This window comes from Melanerpes formicivorus, unplaced genomic scaffold (genome assembly GCF_026170545.1).
Source record: "Melanerpes formicivorus ecotype bairdi unplaced genomic scaffold, bMelFor1.0.p_v2 SCAF_28, whole genome shotgun sequence".
NCBI classification, from domain to species: Eukaryota; Metazoa; Chordata; class Aves; order Piciformes; family Picidae; genus Melanerpes; species Melanerpes formicivorus.
In genome coordinates this window covers 2,633,348-2,658,592 of record NW_027142380.1, presented here as the reverse complement: position 1 = coordinate 2,658,592, position 25,245 = coordinate 2,633,348, and the positions used below count along the sequence as shown (strand labels likewise).

Sequence of the window (25,245 nt, the reverse complement as noted above, 5' to 3'; positions counted from 1 at the left end):
CTGGTGTATTCTATGCCATGCTATGCCATGCTATTCCTCACAGGGTTTGTGTTCCAAACCCCTCAGTAATTTTCAAGAAATTGGGAGATAAGTCAAAGGGGAAACTGCTGAAATGAGCCTTGGGGAGGATAGGATTATGATAGCCTCCCTCCCCTTGCTAATTGATGTGCATGGGACATCTTTAGAAAGCAGGGTGGAACCCTGGCTTTGAGGTCTTAATGAATAGTGAAATTTCTCAATGGAAAATGGTGTATGGGTTCCCATCTCCCTGTCTTTTCAGGATCTATTTGAGGTGGTGGTGTGCACTCACTTGGCTGGCTTTTAGGCAGCTAGTCTTTCACAGGCTATATGGCAAAACTCCCTCTGCGTTCAAAGGTGTGTGTCAACTTGCTGGGAAATAATTAGTATGCAGTGAAAATAGTACCAGAATTTCTCTTGTACTTCTAATGTGCTTTTCATATTACTGGTCATGTGAGTAATGGTACTAATTTGCAGAGTCTTGCACAAGTAGACTAACTAGCCTTGCAATAGCTTGTCTCTGAAATAAAAGGTATTAGCAGTTCTTGTCTGAGAATCTTACGTGCAAGAATCTGCAGGATTCCCTTCTGCTACAGCTGAAAAATGCAGTGAATGTTTCAGCTTAGTGGTGAAACCAAAACTGAATAAAGATGAAAAGCTGATATTTATAACTTTTTTAAAAAAATATTATTATTTCTTTTTGCTTCCTCCAAACTCTTCCCTCTGTGCTCCTAAACAGCAAACTGAAGGTGAGTGTCAAGTGTTGAATCTGATTCAAACTCAAAAGTTATTCTGATTTTGGGAGCTAATCTTTTGTGACGTTTTTATTTACACCAACCATGATATGCCTGTTTTACTCATTCTAGAATATTTATATACTTTGCATAGACCATGATATGCCTATTATAGTAATTCTAGAATATTTTGGTACTTTACATTTGCCTTTCAGTATTCTATATTATTTGAGTAATGCAATCTGAATTCCTTACTGTTACTAGTATGGCTTAGCTATTTTTCACGCACACAGGAGCACGTGCACGTTTGTATTTTTATACTTGTGAGTGTTTCTGTCTGTTTCTGATTCTTTCACCTCTATTTTTTTTGGAAGGTAACCTGGGAACATGCAGTTATCAATATGTAGATGACATTTTTTATTAACTCAAGAGTCCAGACTACTGCTGCTTTGTGAGATCTTTGTCAAATTAATAAAGTAGATTTAATTAGATGAGTTGGAAGGAGCATTAGTTGAGAGATGTGTGATTGATATTATTTCGAGTGCTACCAATACAGCTGTCCTTTAAATGCTTACTGTCTTGATAAGCCTGGTGGGTGCATTGTTTGTATACAGAGGGTTAGGACTGTCAATCTGTAGGGTTCATCTGCGGCTGACCAGGGGATTTATTTTCTGTATGCTTATTTTATAAGCTTCTGTAAATTACTTGCAACTTAGCTGTTTGCATGTTTCACTGTTTGAAATCTGTTTTAGCCTGTTGTATCCTATCCTCTTTTTTAGGGGGGAAAGGAGGGAGCTTCCTGCTAACACATAGTCAAAGCACAAACAGTTACATGGTCCACTGGGAGCACCTGGTTGTCAAGCCCAGTAAAGGCTTTCATCTCCCTACTTGATACAATCTTGATTTTTAGTGTGGAATGTAGTTATTTAAGAGTCTGATTTCTGTCTCAAATCTCTGTGAGATGAGATTTATTGCAAAGCAGGCACAGCTTGAACTTCAGTCAAAAGTTTGCATATGTAGAACTCATTCCATTCCATGGTCACACACTGAGCCTAGAAATGTTTTGGAGACAATTAATTTGCTTAATCTTTTCTTAAGTCATGTTCTGTATCTTAGTTTTTCAAAGGTAATATAACACACTTGTGCTGATTGCTATATTGATAACTGCAGAAATACTGATTCCATTTCTTGTTTTATCCCAGTGGCAGTCTTCCACAGTAACAATCAGGTGCAAATAGTTTCCATATTTGCTTTTACAATATCGATTGTGACGTGCAGGAATCAATCACCTTTACATTTGACCAGTAACTCAGCCAGCACAAAACAGCAAATACACTCTTAGCAAATATAGTGTGTCATGTGCATAAAGTACCTATTCCTCTCCTAGTAGGACAGGAGTAGTGATAAACAGATATTCTGGACAAGGTACAGAGCCAGGTTGATCGAATTAGTGTACGGGTGCTTTGAGCTTTATTTGCAAAAGAAACTTGTGTTACTAATTAAAGTCTGTTCTTGTCATGTAGAGAAGATTTTTGTCTTCAAACAGTTTTCATTCCCTTAATCCTCACTTTCATTTTTCTTTCCTGTAATCTATTATTGTTGGAAAGCTGCTGAAGTGTCCTTTACAAAGCCATTTGCAAATGCTTTTCCATGAGTTTACCAGCAGATTATGAATAGTGGTGCCACTGGTGGTTTTTCTATCCCCTCCAAGGCTACTGTTGCTATTTCAGTTGTAATAGTCCTAAACAGCATCACTCTGTTTCACAATTCATAAACTCCAATTTTCTTAAAAAGCTATGGGTTTCCATTAAAACTGTGTGCTTAAATATAGTTTTCAAACCAATAATTGGTATACTTGGCTAAGAAAACAAAATTTGGTATTTCTGTATGCAGTCTCTAACCCAAGTCTCTACAACCTGTCTCTTTTTATCAGTAAGCACTTGAGAGATTTAGTGGTTTCAGGAATTCTTGTCATAGAATCAATAGGATTGGAAAAGACCTCAAAGATCATCAAGTCCAACCTGTCACCCAAGACCTCATGACTACTAGACCATGACACCAAGTGCCACATCTAATCTCCTCTTGAACACCTCCAGGGACGGTGACTCCACCACCTCCCTGGGCAGCACATTCCAATGGCTAACAACTCTCTCTGTGAAGAACTTTCTCCTCGCATCGAGTCTAAACTTCCCCTGGTGCAGCTTGAGACTGTGTCCTCTTGTTCTGGACTGGTTGCCTGGGAGAAGAGACTAACCTCCTCCTGGCTACAACCACCCTTCAGGTAGCTGTAGACAGCAATAATGTCTCCCCTGAGCCTCTTCTGTAGGCTAAACAATCCCAGCTCCTTCCTCCATTGTTGTTACAGATCAGTGGAATTGAAGCAACTTGATGTTTATGCTGGAATAAGGATGGCAGTGGAGTTCCTTCTTGGCAACAGGGACAAGTGCTGGCTATGAAACAGTTAATTTTAAGGCTTTTAAAATTTAAAGTATACTACTAGTAAGAAGCTGCAGCGGTGTATAGGGTGCATGGAGACTCCTGCCTGAGTTACAGCACTTCAGTAACTTTTAGAAGAGGAACTGTAATATCTTGTAATAAGGAATTTTAGCATTTTACCTTAACTTTTTCTGTACTTATCTGTTGTACAAAGTTTGTTTCTCTTTTATACATTTGCCTAGTTTCTAGAAGGAGATGGTAAATGTTCCTTATAGCCAGCTGGCACACAGAAATCAGAATTATTGATTGCTTTGGATCAATTTTTGACCTGTCTCATATAAATGTCTAGCGGGGGAACAGCAAATGTTCTTCATTTCATTTTGTAGTAGTTCCTCATAGCAGGAAATATATAAATGGCAGACTTTTCTTCTGCTGGATTATGAAGGCAAAACTAGAAAAAGTCCATGGCAAATACTTATTTAGAAATCTTGTAATTTTAGAATAACGACCAGGGCAAAAACCCCCTCAGTCTTCCAAAGATACAGCTTGTGGCTGTTGGTGTAACTCATTGTTGCTGCAGTAAGGAGTGAAGCAATTGCCTTTGTTAGGTGGAAATCAAGTAACTGAGAAAAGATGAACTAAAAAAAGGATCATTTTTTTATTTTGGTAGCATCATTTGTGGAATCTCTCCTATTGAAGTTGTGCCACTACTGCAGTTTGTTGGATTATTTCAGTTCTGTGGCATTACTTTGTATTTTCCACATTCTTTATTGAGAAATAGTCTGTAGAAATAATGATTTTAAAAAATGCCTGCGCAATCCTAACTGAAATGACAGTGAATTAAAGATGGTAAACATCAGGAATGTTACCTCTAGGAAAACATACAATCTATACAATCACCTCAACTTCATCGTATACTGCCTTCAATGTCAGTCTGTCATCAGTATCAGGACATCTAAATAGCTAAGGATTGTTTGTACTCAGAGGTTATATTTGTGAGAGGAATATGCCAGGCAGGATGGCAGGATTCTAAGGAGAGAGCTCCATGTCAAGATGTGCTGGACAAATAACTCTTAGTGAAGCCTGTGGGATCAGCAGCAATTTATCATGTGATAGTTCAGATTTTGAGGTGAAGATGATCCTGAAATCATCTTGGATCAAGGACTCCTAATAGCACACCACACAAAACCACAGTGCAAGCACTGGGGTTTGAGTGCATTGTAGCATTAGGTTTCAGCAGAGGAATATAATTAGACAAAGTATTGGATTATAGCTGGCCTCTAAAAAGAAAAAAAATAATTAAATGGTTAAAGCTCTGTATTTATGCTGTATGGCTGCATGTACTGAGTATGATTTTTCTTTTTTGTTTTACAGATTAATGATACAAAGAACATCCCTTAAGAAGTCAAGCTCCAAGGAACTGGTAGGTGGAAAACATTTAATGTTTGATGTTCTTGTTATTTACTTCCTGGTTTCAGAGCACTTAGCCTTCTTGGTGTCATCTTTCAAATTTTAGTCTGGAAGAAAGGAGGTGACAAGTAGCTTTCATTTAAAGAATGGGAATATTTGAAAAACTTTGGCTATTTGGTGTTTAAGGAAAATACCAAATGTTGCATCCTGCTGTACAGTTGTGAGTACAATTCAAAACCTGCAACTTTGTGAAGGGTTTTAGAAGTCCTTGTAAAGCTAGTGCTAGAGATAGGCTGAACTGGATATTCTTCCTTTCATATTGATCTTCATCACTTAAATAAGTCACTCTAAAGTGTGTCTTGGTGTGCTGCCTCATGAGAGTTTAATGATGACTTTCATTCAGAGTAAGCTGTCAGCAGGTCAGAGATGTCTTGTACCTTGGATGGAGTTATGAAATTTCCTGAGTTTATTACTCTATTAAAATTCATTTTAAATGTCAGAGTTTCTAATTTGTACAAGGAATTTTAATTTAGGAGCATCTTCAAAGTAACATACAGTTTTCTCCCTGAGTATCAAGTGAAGTATCAGATAAAATGTATTTGCAGCATATTGAATTATTTGTGCTTCAACTTTAGGTAGTTTGCAGAGGTTGGTATAAGAAATAATATTTTTTTTAGTCTTTTCTGACTTGCTTTATATGTTAAAAGCAGTTTGGTGAAAATTTCTATTTAACCAAAATTACTATTAAAAAAAAAAAGTAGGGAAAAAAAAGAGAGAAGTATCAATGGTCTCAGCAAATTTTGTGCTTTACTGTCCCCTGAATGACATTTTTGCTTTGACCCAGCTTGTACTCTGTTCTGTAATGTTAATTTAAATTTTCTGCCTTGCAACGTTCTGGACTGTCAGTTCTAGACATTGGCCTCTGTGCTGGTGTAGTGCATCTTCTCATTGTATTGAGTGTTTTCCTAATCAGGTACTCCAGCTGCAACTAGTGAACAAATGTTTTACAGCAGCTAGAGTATTACAGAGCAAAGAGGTGTTAAGGCTGGATGGTAGTCCAAGTCTAAAATTGTCCAGATGATTGGAAAGACTATCAGGTAATGATCAAAGGAAAGGTTTTTCTGAGCCCTTTCATCATTGTGCTGTATTTGAAGCTGGACCCACAACTGTCTGGTCAGCTGCTTGTGAAACCTGAAGCTGGAGCTTCGATGAATAGATTTTGCTTGTTAATAAAGAAATGTGTCATTAATGGTATCAGATAATGCAGGTATTGGTTTGTTGCTCTCTGATTTATTCCTTGTGTGGGAGTGTGTGATTAACAGTGGCTGACAAGAGGCATGATGAATTACTTTAGTGATAAGGATTGAGGGACAGTGATCAGGAAGTAGCTTGTTGGTTTGGAAGCTTAAATGTTAACCTTCCTCACAAAAGTGATAGTTGTGGCGTTCACATCCATTAGCGTTAGGTCACTCAGAACTCAAAACTGTGTTTTGAGGATAGCTAATATAGAGCTAAAGATAGTGAGACAAATAGCATGCACTCCTGTAGCTTTCTGTTGATGCATACTTACATGTTTATGTACTTGCAATGCATGCTGTGACCGTTTGAGGTTGTGCCTTTAAGAAAAGGGACACCATGGCTGAATGTTTTATAAACAAAGGACAGGTCTATACTAATTTCATTGGTGGATTGGTAGAAAGCAACTTTGAACTCTGAGTTCAGCAGAGACTAGTCTCAGTCTTGCACTTTCTCCTTTCGCAGCCAGACTGATCTTGAGCAGAGAAGGCCTCTACTAACATATAACTGCTTCTAATTAACAATTATTCCTTTTCTCTCTTTCTAACCCTCTTTGGGGAAAAAGGGGAGAGAAGGGGGTACAGGGGGAAACCCTTCCTCCTGGCAGGGGAGGGGAATCTCATGCCTGTGTTACTTTGTTATGTATTTCTGTATATATATTGTAAATATTGTAAATTCTGTATATAAACCTGCATTTCCTAAACCGCTTGTAAATACAGCACAAATCCTTTGCTAATCCGGCTGTGGTTTTTTTTTTTCTTTCTTTCAATTTTCTTCCCTTCACTTTACAGGGGGGGGAGAAGGCTGGGCCTTCCCCTCAACCCTCGACACATGCTACGAAGTATATAATTTTTCAGAAATGCTGACATGCAGCTGTATTTGCTGGTCCTGAGTAGCTATGCATAAACTCATTAGATTAGACTAGGTGTTAGAAGTCTGTCTTGTGTGCCAAAATCCTTGTTAAAAGTGACTTAAAATGCTTATACATGAAGAAGGAATGATGCTAATAGTAACAAAAAACTTAGATTTAATCATCAGATTTTTCATGACTTAAATTTCAAAAGATTTGCTTGCATCAGACATTTGTGTAGAATGTAAGTCACTGATTTTTCCAGCCGCTTACATGTTAGCTTTCTCAGGTGGATCGGTTCCTCTGAGCAACTGTTCAAAAATTACTAGTTTTGCTTGTTTCTTGTGACCCGATAGGAAGAAGTCTCTGGTTTTTGTTCTACAGCATGAACAGAACTGCCAACTATCTCAAATTCAGGTATTGGTGTAAGAGCAGTTAATATTGGAAAATTGAATGACTTTCATGTGCTCTAAATGTAGGTTTCAAGGCAGTTAATTTCAAAATTACATATCTCAGCAGATGTGTGGAATTTATAATAGATTTCATCTTCACTATAAGCCATAATGTATAGTTATATAAGAATTCTAGAAATGTCAAGAAGGGAAAAATTCTCAATGCAAATCAATAGCAATTTAGCTGTGGCCAGATCAGTTGTATTCTGTGGTTTGTAATTTTTCAGTGAATAGGTATTAATGCTTTACATAAGCATTTTCATTTCTTTTTATATTGATTCATCTCAATAGTTCCTCTAGTTATTAGTTCTACTATTATTTGTTTGACACTACCACCTAGCGAATGTGGCCGTTGTCATAAGCTGCAGTATAAGTTTCTGCTCAAACATGTAAGGTACCTTGCAAATAAGACCAAAAGCAGGACAAAATATTATCTCCCTTTTACAGATGCTATGCTTAATGTAATTTATCTTTATTTACCTTGGCTTGTGGGCAAAATTGTACAATTCTTTCTGCAAACTATGCTGCCATAACTACCTCATCACCAATTCTTGCAATAGTAAGTTTGAAGCCATTTGGGTTTTATTTGAAGCCATTTGGGTTATATATGTGTAAAGCTGCAAATCCCTCTCTTGCTTTCAGTTGTAGGTATACTCTACTGCAGTGCACCGTGAAGATGTAGCAGGTTCTGTCATCAACCTTGTGCACAAGGCAGGGATAAAAGAATCTTTGAGCTGCATTTTTTTCATCCTCCATTCAAAACAACTTAAGTACATGAATAATTAGAGCTTTACTTGGTAGAAGGCTTACTTGGTATTCAGGATGTCCTATATTAAGCTCCAACAGGATTGAGTGGAGAGAGCAATAGTTTAGTGCAGAAGCCTAACAAGAGTGGCTTGTACTTCCCCCTTCTCAGCTTCTTTGGCACTGAACTTGTTTGTGAATCTATTTATTCAGTTCCAGACATTCCTCTTTTGAGGAATGATTTATGAGTTGGTGGTATTTTCATAAAAATGACATAATGGTTGGGTTTGGGTGGGGGTTGTAGAGTTTGGCAGTGTGCTGTCTGTGACCCTGTGCTACCTATAGGTATTGCTAGGTCTTTATCAAGTGCTAATAGAGCCTTGGATGTATTTTTATTCAGTATATGAACAAAGTTTTCTGTCATTTATTTTTGGAATGGCACTTCAACATGCTTGAACACAAGTCTAAAGATGGGAAAAGAAGTTGTGCAGGTTGAAAGATATTTTGATTCTTCCTTGTGGGATTGCTTTCTTCTACCTTTGCATGTTCTGCTGTGGGAAAACTTACAGCTAGTGATATATAAATTAGCTGAGAAGAAACAAAATGTGTAGGATGATGAGCACTTTATCTCTGTAAATGCATGTCCTGAATGTTTTATTCCTCTGTTCCTGATCCTAAACAACAGGAACTGGAACTGCTCATGTTGCCTCTCTCAGTGTCCAGGGCTCACCATGTTCCTGCAAAGCCTTATCATGACAGTGAGCTTTTACTCACTGAGTGAGCCCATGAGCAGGAGCAGCCTTGTGATTAATGGGCAGGTTCACTGCAGCTCAATCTGCTCTTGTCTGAATGGTGGTTGCAGCCAAGTAGCATAAAACAGGCTGCAAAATGTTTTTGAAGACAGGATAGGAAATAATAGCCTTATCACTCTCTACAACTACCTGAAGGGAGGTTGTAGACAGGCGGATGATGGTCTCTTCTCCCAGGCACCCAGTACCAGAACAAGAGGACACAGTCTCAGGCTGCGCCAGGGGAGGTTCAGGTTGGATGTTAGGAAGAAGTTCTATACAGAAAGAGTGATTGCGCTATGGAATGGGTTGCCCGGGGAGGTGGTGGAGTCGCCGTCATTGAAGGTGTTCAGAAGGAGACTTGATGGGGTGCTTGGTGCCATGGGTTAGCTGTTTGGGTGGGTTGGATTGGTTGATGGGTTGGACACGATGATCTTGAAGGTCTCTTCCAACCTGGTTTGGTTTATTCTAATATACCTATTCACTGGGGGGGTATTACTTGAACTATGACCCTTGTTTTGGTTATAGGTAAGAGTTTGTTGATGTAACTGAACTCCTACCAAAGTACAGTATCTTTGTTACTTTAAGAACTCCTCCATTAATCAGAAGGAAAGTAGTGACTGGCTTTTTATTCATCACAGCATCAAAAATAGTTCTGAATGAGTGCAATGTATGTGTAGTTTGTGTGCTTCATTGTACATTGTTCAGTGTATTTATGTACTAAGGATAACTGCCACTGTCATCCTTCTTTTTGAGTTGGGTAACTAAGGCATTGTTGCTTAGAACTTTATTTGTTAGATTGCTTCTGTTTGTCTGTCCCCAGCTCTGTTTATCTTCCTCTCTTCTTTCCTCCCCTCAAGGACATAATAGATTTTTGTCTTGGCTGTGTTTTAAAGTAATTCCCCAGTTTTCAAGTTGTTGGATTAAAAGTTGCCATGAGAAAAGTAGAATACAAAAATTGAACTTAAAGTAGTCAAGGAGATGTGTATTCACATTTCACACAGGTAAAGACAGACTGTAAATATTCTGGTCCTCTTGACCACCATTGTGATCCCTGGAATTTTATTGATGCAAATAGTTATATCTTGATATTGAAGGGCATGTATCACATGCTAGCTCAAATGACAGGTTCTTATGGTTTGTTCTATTTGTGTACTTTTACTATTGTTTAATGTAAGCACTGTTGAGTGAGCACATATGCTCCTTGGGGTAACACAAATTAATTCCCCTCCATTAGAAACTCTCTCAATGGATTTATCACAAATTGCTTCAGCTCTGAGTGATTCCAGGGTCTCATGAGAAGTTTGAGATTAAATTCTGTCACAACTGTACTATTTTTAATTGATTTCACCTCCAAATTAATAATTTCCCAGTGCCATTTTCTCTCTTCGGTCAGTAGATTAATTAGTTAATGTCAAATCAATTATTTAATGTAGTCCATGTTTAAAAGCTTTATAAAAGTGTTAAGAATGGGTAGTGCAGATTCTGTGTGTTACAGAAGTAAAGCTTCTGCTTTTAAGAGGAAAAACAGAAGTTGCTTTTTCATATCAGTTGCCTGACTACTATTCGTGATTTGTATATAGAATGTGCTTAGCTACAAATGCAAGGGTAGGAGTTGGAATGTAGTGCCAAAAGCTAGATCCTGAAGTGATATTTTTCTAATTATTTTGAGAATAACAACTGAAAACAGAAATAACTTCAACAGAGCCAAAAAGAATTGAACTGGACTGCATGATGAGGAAGGAGCCTTCTAGTTCTTTTGGAACAGGAATCAAAGCATCTCAAAAATAACCAGAAGTTTTGGAGGGTTTTTTGAAGGAGTTTGAAGTCAACTTATTACTGAATTCGGTCTTTGTATTCGTATTGAACAATGTCTTTGTATGGTGAATAATAGGGAAATGAACTGACAATTATTGCAGTTTTGCTGTTATAATGAAGAATGTTCATGCAGTTGGGTTTCCTGGGAGATTTGACTTAGCAGAAAGGCTTAAATACAGGGCAGGGCAGTGAGCCTTAAAAACCACCATTGCCTGAACTGACAACATCTTCTCATCTTCCTCAAGTCCTGACCTAAACTGAGAAATTTGGGCTTATTACAATGTGTGACACTGAAAAAAGCAGAGGGAAATTAATGCCACTTTCCACAAACTATATTCAACACCTATATTCTGAAGCAAGGTATTTGCAGCCTGGTACTGGTAGAACAGAGGGGATTAAGGTAATGTTAGGTCTTCCTACAAATTCAGGGAAATCACCAATTATGGGCTAGACAGAAAGCAAGCACCTCTTCTCTTTTTTTTTTTTTTTGGCAAGTTGAATACACTTTAAACAAATGGATTCCTGTTTTACTTTCAAGCAGGTTTATCTGTAGTCTTTAATATATCAATAAGGTTGATTCTGTCTACTGTGATGCTTGAAACCTAGGGGTTATAACAGACGTATCACCTTGAAAGATCCCTCTGAAGAAGCCAAGATTGAGCCTGAGTGCTGAAAAAGAGAGAAGAAACAGAAAAGGATGACTCAGAACTACTTTCTGTAGGACAAGAAACACATATGAATACTTAAAAGGCTGTCAAATACTTATGTAAACTTAATGCTCTTACATTTTCATGCCAACAGTGCTTCAGTGTGATTCCTTGTAGTTTCTGGAGAGATGCCAAATTTCTAATACCTGTCACAAGTGAAATTTGTCTATATGTTTAAGTGAGTAAATTAAGACTGCTAGGTGTAATGGGGTAGGTGTTCATTCTGGTAAGTCTGCAGTACTCCGAGGCCCCTTGAGATTAATTTTGTACGGAATGATTATCACCACCATCAGCAGTGCTCTTAACTACCAAAGTATTTTGCATTAGCTAAACCAAGGTAATGAAACATAATGCAGATTGATTTTAATAGAGGAAATAACATGTCTGGAAACTTTCATGCTAGCATGTTAGTTCTGGCCTATGCATTAGGTTTTCCTGCTTCTATTGACTTTCTTGCTGAGCAATGTTTGCCATTCCCCACAGTTTTCTCTAGGGGGGAAAATAAGTAAATCTGGGTGTAAGGGAAAGACAGAAACAGACAAAAAATATACTGCAGAAATGTATGTTGTTTTTTACATATAGATTACTTTAAATTGAGAAGGATAACCAGGACTAGGTGTTGCCTAACTTGGAAATTGTGTCTGCGGACATGAGTATATTTTTGACTAACCATTTGTATATGAGCTAGTTGCATCTTCATTGGAGCCATTCATCTAACCATCTGAACAGCCTGTCTGTGAACTTAACTTCTTTTCCATTTATGTATTTGGGACTGGATAGATAAGTCCAGATATCATGTCACCTGTTGGCTGTTGGGTTAGGGAATTTCATGCATTTTAAGCTTCAAAATGACTTTATTATGAGTGTACCACAATAGCTCATCCTCGCTCTGTAGTAAATCCTGGTATTGACTCTCTTCTGCTGTTTGCAGTTGATAGCTCTTCAGTCATTTTGTGTATGGACTCCTAAGTGTACAACTTGACATATTTAGCTATATATTTTTAACCTATCTTTAACCTATTTAGAGGACACAGTCTCAAGCTGTGCCAGGGGAAATGTAGGTTTGAGGTGAGGAGAAAGTTCTTCACAGAGAGAGTTGTTAGCCGTTGGAATGTGCTGCCCAGGGAGGTGGTGGAGTCACCGTCCCTGGAGGTGTTCAAGAGGGGATCAGATGTGGCACTTGGTGCTGTAGTTTAGTAGTCATGAGGTCCTGGGTGATAGGTTGGACTTGATGATCTTTGAGGTCTTTTCCAACCTTATTGATTCTGTGATTCCATTCTATGATTCTGTTTGTTTTCTGCAGCCCTCAGGATTGTGCGATTTTCTGACTATAGGTGTACCGATCTTTCTTATCGACAGTATTGACTAACTCTAGTGTTTGGAAACATCAGCATCTCATTGTCAATACTAATAAATATATTCAGCAAGTTCTATTAAAAAAAAAAAAGTCCAACTTTTCATCAACTTGATAAATCTCTCTTCAACAGTATGTCTTCGCTTTGCTCAAGCCATCTACTTACCTGCTCCTTTTCTCCTGCTCCTTCAATGCAAAGCTGTTAGAAGTCAAACCCATGGGTAAAAATAAATCCATATATAAGTGATAAAAGAAGTGATAGGACTGTGCTCTACAGGAATATAAATAATAGAGCAGAGGGATACTTTTCCCCCCCCACCCCTTTTTGTCTTACAACATCTAGTTTGGATCATGGAATGTTTTAAGGAAGTTTTGATTCACGTGTTGTGTGCTTATATGCCCTAGATTTTCAGAGTGTCTCTGTCTATAAAACTTACTACTGAACTGGATTAATGAAATATTTGCCTACTATATTTTCCACTAAATGAGTTAACATAATAATTGGAAAAATTGCATGTTGCTATAGCACAATTAATTAAAAATCTAATTGATTGAAATGGTCTGTTTGACAATCCTGTAAGGTGCACCTTCTGTATTTTGTGGTTATTGTTCAGTACCAGATCAAGAACTCCAACGCTTGAATTTCATTAAAAATTTTGAATTGGACTTACTATCTTTTAATCTGTCTTTAATAATGTAGATACTAACTCAACCAGGAGAATGCTAGTGCATGTTTTGCCAGTTTAATACACCATTTCCAGTGATATTTTGTTAGTAGTTTTAAAAGTGGTATTGTGTTTTGTCACAGGTTTTTTTTTCTAAATGGGATGTAAGTGGGAAAACCATCTGAAGTTATCCTGAAGGTGCACAGATAGGAGGCAGGAAAAAGTACTTGAATTATTCATACCAAATGGAATTTTTTCAAATGAATGACTGAATCTTTGCCAGTTAAATGGGTGTCAGAACAAGTAATAGTTAATATGACTGGAAAAGATGTAATTTTGTCAAAATAGAGTGGCTCATACAAAACAATTATGTACACAATAAAAAAAGTCAGAAGCAGTTTTAGAAAACTATGTCCTGTTATGCTGCATTCACTTTAAAGGGTTTAATGTTTGTCATTATTTAGAGATACGGAAGGTTCAGAAGTGGTAGAGCTTGGCGGTTTAACGAGATGTTGATGTTCTGCAGTGAAGACAATGAGAGTCATTTTAACCCTTTTTCATATTTTAAAAGAACACAAAATTGGTTGAAATGAAGATTGTTCACTGCAGTTGCAGCACACACAATAGAAAAGTAAAAAGTGAAGCACAAATTTCCTCTCAAACTCATTTTTTCCCAGTCTTTCAGTGTTTGAATGAAGTGAGTGCAAAACTCAGTTGAGTAATGATTATTTGGGCATTGAAGGTTTCTGGGTAGTTTGAGTCTTATTTCTGTGCTGAAAGAAGCTCTTTTGACTTCTTGTTTACTTCATATGTCACATGCATGTGTTTGGTCATGAGTGGCAAACTGAATTAGCTGAAGACGCCAGGGTGGACAGAAAGGAAGAATCTTTTGTACTAAACATTCTTAATTATCTTGCCCTCTTTCAAAGTCTCATAATGAGATTGTTGAATTAATTCACTGTTTTGAATGCTTTTTTAAATCTCTGAGCCTCAGTATTAACCCTGCCTACTGTACCAAGAACAGAAAAGAATGGACATTTTATTAGTTCTTGCAGCATTGCCATTTTGCTTGCATTGAAACTCTTACCTGTTCTCTATGCTAGCAGCTGCTGGCTGGGCACTGCAGACAGCATTATTAAATTACAGTTATCTCTCTGTATCCTGGCACGAGGAGGTGCTGTGTGAGAGGTGTTGATCAGTGAGAACATTTTCTGTTCAGCTACTGGCACCAATACGACTCTGTTCATATAATTGGCAAAGTAGTGGAGTTTATTTTAAGTATAAGTAATTGTTATATTGCTACTAATGCCTGCTTGCTTAAAGAATGACTTCTGAGGTAAAGAAGTTAAAAACTCTGCTGAGGACTTCCTTTGATATAAATAATAGGAAATTTGAATTTTCCCATTTCTAACTGAGATTGCAAAGTGGACAAGCTGGTGCAGAAACTCAGAGTATTTCACACTGTCTCATCAGCTGAGCAAAGGCTTCTCTCAATACTTCATTTCTGTGTTTCACATGTTTTAGGAGACTTTAAGTGGAGATTTGTGTTCCATTGGGGGTATGTGAGGCTAATGTTTCTCTGGTTTGTAGTAGTTTATGTCTGAGGTCAGTTTGTATAATTCAAAGGCTTAAATACCTGGTTTGATGCTAATTAGTGTTTCTTCATATTCAGCTCTGTCAGCTAGTGGTGACATAATTTAGTTTATTTTAGTCTGTGTTTATTTTACATATTACTACTTATGAGTATTTCTGAATGTATTATTTCTCTGCTACATGAAAGTATTCACATAGAATTTTTTTGGTTGTTTTCAATTTGCATGTGAGTGCCAGTTCTGAGTGGAAAGGGCTGTGTGCTTGAATAGGGCTTGCATGCATTTATTCTTTGAAACTTGCATTGGGTTTTTGCATTTGTTTTCATTTTTCTAGTGTTTCCCCACTTCCCCTCATACATTCCTACCTACTCTTTAAGAAATAATGGAATTTGTCCAGTGATGACTCAGGTACACTTTGAATTTTGTCAATGTTCCCTGTATTTTGTGCCTAATCTTTTGAAATGCTGTTATCCATGTAATGTATTATAAGCTTCTGGGGAGAACAGAACATTATAGTTTCTACATGAATAACTTGTAAGAAAATGACTAAGTGAATTTGTTTATAGGCCTAGAGCATTGAATTTCAACTCTAAAAAGAATATAAGTACAATCGACCCTGTTTAACATTCTGTGAAAGTTGGTATCTTTGATGTATGTATTTGCAGATGTCTGCAGAACGCAGATGATCAGTGTTTGGAAGAGGCGTGCAAATTAAAGACGTACTTGACTGGTCATAATTACAGAATCATAGAATGGTAGGGCTTGGAAAGGAGTTCTGGGAGATCATCTAGACCAAATCCCTCCTAAAGCAGATTCATCTAGAGCAAGCGGTGCAGAATTGTGTCCAGATAGGTTTTTAAAGGCTTCAGAGGAGAGTCCACAACCTCCCTGAGCAGCTCTGTCACTCTCTAAGTAAAGTTTTACTTTCTATGGAATCTCCTGTGTTCTATTTTATGCTCATTGCTTCTTGTCCTATCACTGGGCACCACTGAAAAGAGACTGGCTTCATCCTCATGACCCCCATCCATTACATATTTATGAGCATTAATAATATCCCCTCTCAGTTTTCTCTTCACCAGGCTAAACAGCCCCAGGTATCCCAGCCTCTCCTTGTAAGGGAGATGCTCCAGTTGCCTGAAAACTTTGTAGGCTTTCCTGTACTCTGTGCAGTACTTCCCTGTCTCCCTTGAACTGGGGAGCCCAGAACTGAGCAGAGTACTGCAGATGTGACCTCATTGCAGCACTGTAATGACAGAGTGGCACTGAGAGGTAATAAAATGGCCTTTAATTGCCTGCACTGTCCATTATAATATGCTTGAGGTTAAGAGAAATTTTGTTGGGTTTAGTATACCACTCATATGACTGCCAGGTTGAGTTTCCCTGACTTACAGACTTTACTCTGGGATAATAAGCATCTGTTGCCTAGGAATTTGTTCAAAGAGGGAAAGTGGTGAAAATGTGCAGTATTTCTTGGTTCAGTGTTCATCTGTCATTGGGGTTTGACTGTTACTCTGACTTTCTTTCATTGGCATTGAAAGCCAGTGGGGTTTTAAGCTTTTTATTTTTTTGACATTTCAGCTGTCTGCATTTTATTGAGCTACTACAGTGTCTCACTTAGCATTTTTAAAGTTAACATCTCTGTCTTTTGGTTTAGAGAAAGTATCTCATTGTGGTGGTTGTGCTAATTTTACCCAGTTATTGTTCTTAAAGGTTTTTTAGGAGCAGTGGAATGGAATGGAATGGAATGGAATGGAATGGAATGGAATGGAATGGAATGGAATGGAATAAACCAGGTTGGAAGAGACCTTTGAGATCATTGAGTCCAACCTGTCATCCAATGCTATATAATCAACTAAACCATGGCACCAAGCACCTCATCCAGTCTCTTCTTAAACACCTCCAGTGATGGCGACACCACCACCTCCCTGGGCAGCACATTCCAATGGCCAATCACTCTCTCCATGAAGAATTTCTTCCTAACATCCAGCTTAAACCTCCCCTGACACAGCTTGAGACTGTGTCCTCTTGTTCTGGTGCTGATTGCCTGGGAGAAGACACCAGCCCCCACCTGGCTACAACCTCCCTTCAGGTAGCAATAAGGTCTCCCCTGAGCCTCCTCCTCTCCAGGCTAAGCAACCTCAGCTCCCTCAGCCTCTCCTCATAGGGCCTGTGCTCCAGACCCCTCCCCAGCTTTGTTGCCCTTCACTACCCAGATTTCTTTGTCTGTTGAACTCTTACTACAAAACCGTGACTGCCATAGTTATTCAGTGGCTTCCCAGCATATGTGGCTGTCAAGGCAACCCCCCTGTTACCTTGTGGAGTCACAGAATGGTGGAAGTGTCAAGACCAACTGTCTGCTCAAAGCTGAAACTGAAGCAAGTTGCTCAGAACCTTTTTCAGTTTAAGGATGGGAAATCCTACAGCCTCTGTGTTGCAATACCTCATTTTTCTTGTTATGAAGTTTTCCTTACATGATAAGAATTTTTCATGCTATAACTTGTGCCTGTTGCCTTTCCTCCCTTCTTCAGAGGGAATTTAGAGAGTTGCTTACTTCAACAGAATAGCTATACAAAGGAACATGTAGCAAAGGGATACTTGTTAATTTGCACATATAAATCTGTTCCCATATGGTTCATAGTCTGATCCAAATTGCAGAAAGGTGATTAAGTGCAACCTAGTTTGATAATTGAATTAATAATTTTGCCTGTTTTCACTGAAATAAGAATATTGCAGGTACTAACAGGTTGCAGGGAGTTTTTTCATGGCTCTTGCAGAGTTGACTAACAGTGATACAGAAAAGGAGAAACTTACAAACCCAGAAACAAGTGCTGAGAATTAATTCTCATTCCATTGGCTAACTTGGAAAATCTGCTAAAATTAATGGTGGATTACATCTAGCAGGAGAAGTAGCACCACTGCACAGCCATGAGAGTAATTTGAAACAAATATGCATCTGGTTTGTTTTCTACTAAAGTAAACATGTACTGGCTATAAGCAGCCCAGAGGTGCAGCACATCTCTGCCTGTGTTCTCAGAAGAACCTTAGCCTGTGATAAAGAATGGGTTTTTTGTCTGTAAAAACCAAACAAATACACCAACCCCAAAACATAACAAGAACAACAGAACAAAACAAACACCTGCAAACTGACAAATCCCCTCTGAAACCAACACTAGTCACTTAATTTCCTACAAGTTGGGAGTATCATACAATGAAAATTACTTCCAATTAGAGCCTTCATAACTTTCTTTCATTTTCTTATCTCAATTAGAAATGTCATGTCTGCATTACCTATTGATCCAGCAACCTAAAACTTGTCAGAGCATTTTTTTTCTCTCCTTGAAAAAGTTTGCAGACAAGAAGGCCGTTCAGAAAATCCTGGCAAGTCTGTATGTCTTTCTCAAATACAGCACATAAACTATCTCTGTGCTGTTCACAATGAATGTGGCAGGTTCCAGCTAGTGGGAAAAAGGTAGACCTTTGAGTCGTTTAGCTGTAAAGAGAATGTCTTGCATTGCTGCAGTGGTTTGCACAGAAATGCTACGAGAAACTTAGGTGATTTTGGGCTGTGAACCTATGACCTTTTTAGAGCTGTCTGGGCTGATGAGCTCTAGAGGCTGTTTACCTCACTGTTGCTGCTGTCAGTTACTGTGTTTTCAGCTGTGCTGGTTCAGGGGTTTACTTGTCTGAGCACTGGAATGAGCATTATGGTCAAGATGCCGTTTTGGTAAGCTTTTTAATGTGGCTCAGGAAGACATACAAGACATTCTCCTATTTCTTCTTAAACCTCCAGTTGTATGTGACATGATCAGTTTTCTCAACACTAAGGCTAGATTTGTCACTGAATAGATTTCAGTGGGCTGCTACTCAAATTTACTCTGTGGTTGTACCTGTTCCCACCTTTGGTCTGGATCTTCAGGAGTATGTCTGTTGTTCAGCCTTCTTGCTGTGATATGAAATTCAGTTTGGAATATTTTGGGTGGCCTGTTGTCTAAAACATAAGCAGTCTTGATTTACTGTAAGAGTGTCACTTCTAGTGTCTTTCTTAATCTGAAGTGAGCACATGAAGACACGTGTTTTTAATTGGTCATAAGGGTTTATTAGCCTTTAAGAAGTCTACAATACGTGGACAGATAGATTCTGCCAATTAGTTCTAACCAATGTATACAATCCATCGGACAGCATAAATAAATGTTGCTGTATGCTCATTCTGCATACATTGGATCCTGTTGACACTGTCTTGCTGGAAAGTGTGACTCTAGGAAAACCTGATGGAAAACAGCAAAGAAAATGCAGATTTTCCTTAGGGCAAAAACTTTTGCTTTTATGTAGCAGACATTTTTTGATAGGACACAGAATACCTTACTAAGCTTTCAAGTTCCTTGTATTCTTTTCTTCATGTGACTTGCCATGTTCCATTTGAGGCATTCAGAAGCGGGTGTGCCTTTTTCTACTTCATTAAAGAATTTCCTTGGAGGAGTAGGGTTTTTTCCTCTTTGTGATTCTTTCTACTTGGCTTGTTTTGCATAGATTTACAAAATTGAGAGAGCAGGAGGGTTAATATTACTACCTTGTTCAACAGGAACAAAATATGTGGATTTTTTCCATGACTGCAGTACTCAAGTATGCTTGAAGGCAGGATCAGACAATGTAAGTAAATAGAGCTCTTACAGACATCTAATTTATAGACAGGAAATGTCAAGGCTTGACAAACTTGAACATATAAATACAAATAATATCCTGAAATCTGATCACTCATAACATTCTTCAAAACTGTAGAAATTAGTTATTCTTGACTTTTATAGTGCCCCCTTAGAATCCATTAATCAGGATCTTTCTGAAAGAGATTCTCTTCACTTTGACGTAACAATAAAATGGGAAACAGAAATGCTACTGACAGGAGTGACTGATAGACTTATGATATTTTGAAGATAAGAAGGCAGTATTACTTAGACTGGATTTATTTGTATAATGTAAAGTTTGACTTCCACATATATTTATTTTAGAAATGGTCTCCCCTGAAGAGGCTGTGAGCAATGGTCTAATGAATTTTATCATCTTGGTGGTTTTTGAAAAATAAGAATGGCAAAACATTGCTTCAAAAGAACTAAAGACATTAACAATGCTGACAACATATTTTATATTAACAAACCATTCTAGCATGGTTATCTTCATGTGAGACAGGTAACTTTGGAACAGCATTGAAAATTAGGTTTGTCTATACATTTTTATGCTGTTTTCATAGAATCAGAGAAGGGCTTAGATTGTGGGGGTCATCATCTACTCCAGCCTCCCCAGCGTGGGCAGGGATGCCTCTCAACTAGATTTGGCTGCTCAAGGTCTTATCCAGCCTGGTCTTGAACACCCACATGGATAAGGCATCTACAACCTCCCTGGGCAGCCTATTCCAAAGTCCCACCACCCTTGTACTGAAGAACTTCCTAAGGTTTTGTCTTGTTCTACAATAGAATGAACAGGAGTTACTAGATTGTATTTTTAAGATGGCATGTTTGTCTTCCTAAAGGAAAATGGAGAGGCTTTTTGGGCTAGTATTTTTGTGAGAGCTTCTGTTTTCAAATGATAAAGATATCATTCCCATGTGTGAGAGAAGGATCTGGACCACAGCTGCTTCACCTCAGAAAGCAAGATTCCCCTAGAACTTAGAAGAAGCCTGAGACACTGGTGTGATGATTTCTCAACTGGTTTTCAGCTCTAAGATTGTAGTGTCATTTTGAACAAATCACAGAGATTTGGAAAGCAGACCGGTGTTTAAAGACATTCGAACTGTTTCTGCCATCTGAGACAATGTGAAATGTGTGCAGGAGAAGAGCTATCCGAAGCCCAGAGATCAACAGTCTTCTAGAGGTCTAAGAGAGATGCACCTTTGAATTTTAAAGTAGTGGTTTTATGTATCACATAAGATTACTGACTTGGGGGTTTGTTTATCTTTATAATGGATGTAAAAGACTCCTAGTCTGTGCCTGTGGCCACAGATATGTTAACATCCGATTTGGTAAATCGATTTCAGTGCTTTGGCTGAAGGCGAGTGAGTGGTTCCAGGTTGAGTTTTTGGCTGATTTCCACTGCCAAGCCCTGGGCTAAGAACATTCGTCATCCTTTAAAATAAACCAAACCAACCTGTGAGTCCTTTTCCAAAGAAATTAAATAGTCAGAAAACGTTAACAGCTTATGTCTGCATAATTTATTCATGCTTTTATAAAAGAAATGCTAATTTTTGGTGGGAAGACTGCCTGGGTGAGGCAGCCACCTCTGAGAATGGGGTGGGGGGTTCTTTTTGGGTGCATTTACATATATATTACTCTTACAGAAATATAAAAAATGGCAAGTATACCATAGAATGTACACATAATAACATGTGTAATGAAAATTTACTGAACAATAACACAGATATTGACAACAGAGATTTCTTTCAGAAAGACAAATGACACATGACATAGTGGAAACGAGAAGTGGGTAGTGTTTTGTGCTACATATGAAGTACTCTCCTGAGAAACCTGAAGCGTCTTGTTAAATGGAGGCATTGCTTCCACTGTATTGAAATGCACATTTTTACTACATTTCTCCTGCTTTTCTTTTGACAGCTTTTTTTTTTTTAATTAAGAAAATGCTTCCTTTTGATTTTTTTTTTTTTCAAATGCAGCTACACCACTGAAAGTTCTCACACTGGCATAATTATTCTTCCTTAGAAATTACTGTTCTGTAACGCTGATTTATATCAGTAAAACATACATGTCTATTCGATGGCTTTTGTTACAGTATCACAGTATAACTTAGGTTGGAAAGGACCTTGAGGATCATCGAGTCCAACCTGTCAACACAGACCCCATGACTAGACCATGGCACCAAGTGCCACGTCCAATCTCCTCTTGAACGCCTCCAGGGACGATGACTCCACCACCTCCCTGGGCAACCCCTTCCAATGACGAAGGACTCGCTCGGTGAAGAATTTCCTCCTCACCTCGAGTCTAAACCTCCCCTGGCGCAGCTTGAGACTGTGTCCTCTTGTTTTGGTGCTGGTTGCCTGGGAGAAGAGGCCAACCCCTTCCTGGCTACAACCACCTTTCAGGTAGTTGTAGAGGGCAATGAGGTCACCCCTGAGCCTCCTCTTCTCCAGGCTAAACAATCCCAGCTCCCTCAGCCTCTCCTCATAGGGCTTGTGCTCAAGGCCTCTCCCCAGCCTTGTTGCCCTTCTCTGGACACGTTCAAGTGTTTTGATGTCCTTCTTAAACTGAGGGGTCCAGAACTGGACACAGTACTCAAGGTGTGGCCTAACCAAAGCAGAGTACAGGGGCACAATGACCTCCCTGCTCCTGCTGGCCACACTATTCCTAATGCAGGCCAGGATGCCATTGGCCCTCCTGGCCACCTGGGCACACTGCTGGCTCATATTCAGGTGGCTGTCAATCAGCACCCCCAGGTCCCTCTCTGTTTGGCAGCTCTCCAGCCACTCTGACCCCATCTCTGTTTGTTGATAGGATCAAGTTAATACTACACCTATAGTTAATATATTTCAACTTAGAAAATTGTGTACTGTTCTGTTGATGGGTCTGGATATCAGCCATAGACTCATAAGACTATTTGTGCAAATTCTATTTATATAAGTGCTTAAACATCTGCTTGAAAACCATGGTGTAATAATTATCTTTGAAACATTTGAACTGAGAAAGATGCTAATAAAAGCAAGAAAACGGAAAATGAAGGCTGCAGTGTTAGCCTTACATTACCCACCCTTACTGCAGAAGAAGATGTTACGTGGTGTTCAGATAAGCTTTCAGTACAGTAGCAGAACTGCCAAAAGAGGTAATGAGGTTTGCTGAAGATCTTGACAGCAGACCACAGTAAATGGCATAGATGGTGTAACGTTTCACTGAACAGCTGTCATTGTTTTAAGGGAATGGACACTTCCATGTCAAATGGATAAAACTTTTTGTCTCATCTTAATAACAGCCTGTTTCCTTCTTACCAACTCAAATGAGGGATTTTGAAAGCTGGCTTGCCTTTATCGAAGAGTTTGTGCTTGTTTTAGGAACGTATATCAATCCAGTTAGCTCTAGGGATTTATCAGGCCTTTACTTTTTTCCAAATGATTTAAGCACTCTGCTTTTTAGAGTGCAGAAATTCAGATATATTGCTTAGATATTTGTGTATTTAATGATGCTGCATACAGTATCACAGCATCACCAAGGTTGGAAGAGACCTCGAGGATCATCAAGTCCAACCTGTCACCACAGACCTCATGACTAGAACGTGGCACCAAATGCCACATCCAATCTCCTCTTGAACACCTCCAGGGATGATGACTCCACCACCTCCCTGGGCAGCACATTCCAATGACAAATGACTCGCTCGGTGAAGAACTTCCTCCTCACCTCGAGTCTAAACCTCCCCTGGCGCAGCTTGAGACTGTGTCCCCTTGTTCTGGTGCTGGCTGCCTGGGAGAAGAGACCAACCCCTTCCTGGCTACAACCACCTTTCAGGTAGTTGTAGAGGGCAGTGAGGTCACCCCTGAGCCTTCTCTTCTCCAGGCTTAACAATCCCAGCTCCCTCAGCCTCTCCTCATAGAGCTTGTGCTCAAGGCCTCTCCCCAGCCTTGTTGCCCTTCTCTGGATGCGTTCAAGTGTCTCAATACCATATGATGTTCTAGGTGTCACAGTGGTCTAGGGAAATGAGCATGTAGAGGCATGAAATCTTCTAAGATTCAGGTAATACTCATCTGACCTAAAGATATTACATATTGCTGTCTACAACTACCTGAAGGGAGGTTGTAGCCAGGAGGGGGGTTGGTCTCTTCTCCAAGGCAACCAGTCCAGAAAAAGAGGACACGGTCTCAAACTGCACCAGGGGAAATTTAGGCTGGAGATGAGGAGAAAGTTCTTCACAGATAGAGTTGTTAGCCATTGGAATGGGCTGCCCAGGGAGGTGGTGGAGTCACCGTCCCTGGAGGTGTTCAAGAGGGGATTGGATGTGGGCACTTGGTGCCATGGTTTAGTAGTCATGAGGTCCTGGGTGACAGGTTGGACTTGATGATCTTTGAGGTCTTTTCCAACCTAATTGATTCTATGGTTCTATGATTGTTTCTTTTTAGTGTCTGATCCTTTGCAGATCTTGGTGCAAAATGCTAATTATCTAGTAGAAGTCAACAAAGTGACTAAGACAAAAATCAACTTCCTTCTTTCCAACTGCACCACTGTAAGTATAGGACAGGATCCCAGGTTATTTTGCCTTCTCAGAGAAGCTAATTAGAATTGGCTTAAGCTTGCGTGACATGAAAACACTTGAAATATATGATTAGCAGATTTCTGTGAAATCTCAGTTTGCTTACAGTTGCTGATGCTTAAGACATAGGTAAAGATTAATGGAGAACCAGACCAGCAAGAATTAGAAGTGTCTAGCATTAAGCAATAAAGAGGTTTACCTGCTGTGTTACTCCCACAACACATGCAGCAGGCATGTTGAACAAGCAGACCAGCTGAAAAATACATAAACATGTAAAAAATTAAATTACAGTGCCATACAGAGCAAAATAATCAGGTTCTGTTTTAGGCTTTCTACTTCTGCACTAAGGTCTGAAGAGCTTCAGCTGTTAAGAGAGTGGTTTTATTTCCTTCAGTTTGGGGATGAATTGGTGCTCCTCACTAAGGAACACCCTCCAGACCTCCTTCAAGAGAGATTCTTAGCTAATTTCCTGACCTCCCATTGGCTTCAGAGAGCCAGTTCAGCTAGATGACTTAAAATAGCTACCGCTTCATCTCTGCCTGTACTCTTAGATCATTAGTTAGTTTATGTGAACTGTGGGCTCTACACTTCCTCTTCATTCTATGTTAGTGCAAATTATGCTTTGCCTAAGGTGGTGCTGTAGCAGTGTTGCTGCTGTGTTTTGATAAAAGCTTCTATATTAAAAAAGAAAAAAAAATCAGGAAATATGAACTGTTTGTAATATCTTGTGTAGAATCCAGTTACTAAAGAACAGCTGTCACATTAACCTGCAGCACTTCATTAGCATTTCTAAGAAAAATATGACATTAACTAGTTTTAATCCAGTCCTCCTTGTCTCTTCTCTCCTAGGATGGACATCTCCCATCTCATCATTGCTTTTCAGATGATCTCTGCTTTTATTCATCTTTGGAATGACTGATGTGATGGATGTGCAAATAGTTGGGAGTTATTGCCAGACTTTAAGCTTTTCTCTTTTTTTGGCTACATATCATGCTTTCAAACACTTCTTTCATTGTAAAGTATTTTCCAACTGCAAATAACAGCAGTAAGGAGATTCTTTAAATAGTCTGAAAATGTGTAGTACCAGATCACGCTGACTTGCTAGCCACAGGATGTCATTTTCATCTAAATCTAGCTAGGAGTCTTG

General features: G+C 38.9%; 1 protein-coding gene across 2 annotated transcripts in view; it reads left to right on the top strand.

Annotated features, from left to right (window-relative positions):
* The window catches only part of FHIT (fragile histidine triad diadenosine triphosphatase), a 640,545-nt gene that overhangs the window by 76,869 nt on the left and 538,431 nt on the right, over nt 1-25,245 (top strand). For both annotated transcript variants that reach the window (XM_068154236.1, XM_068154237.1), the window contains exon 2: nt 4,563-4,611. The gene's annotated coding sequence lies outside the window, so the exon portion shown is untranslated. The remainder of the gene's footprint in view (nt 1-4,562; nt 4,612-25,245) is intronic.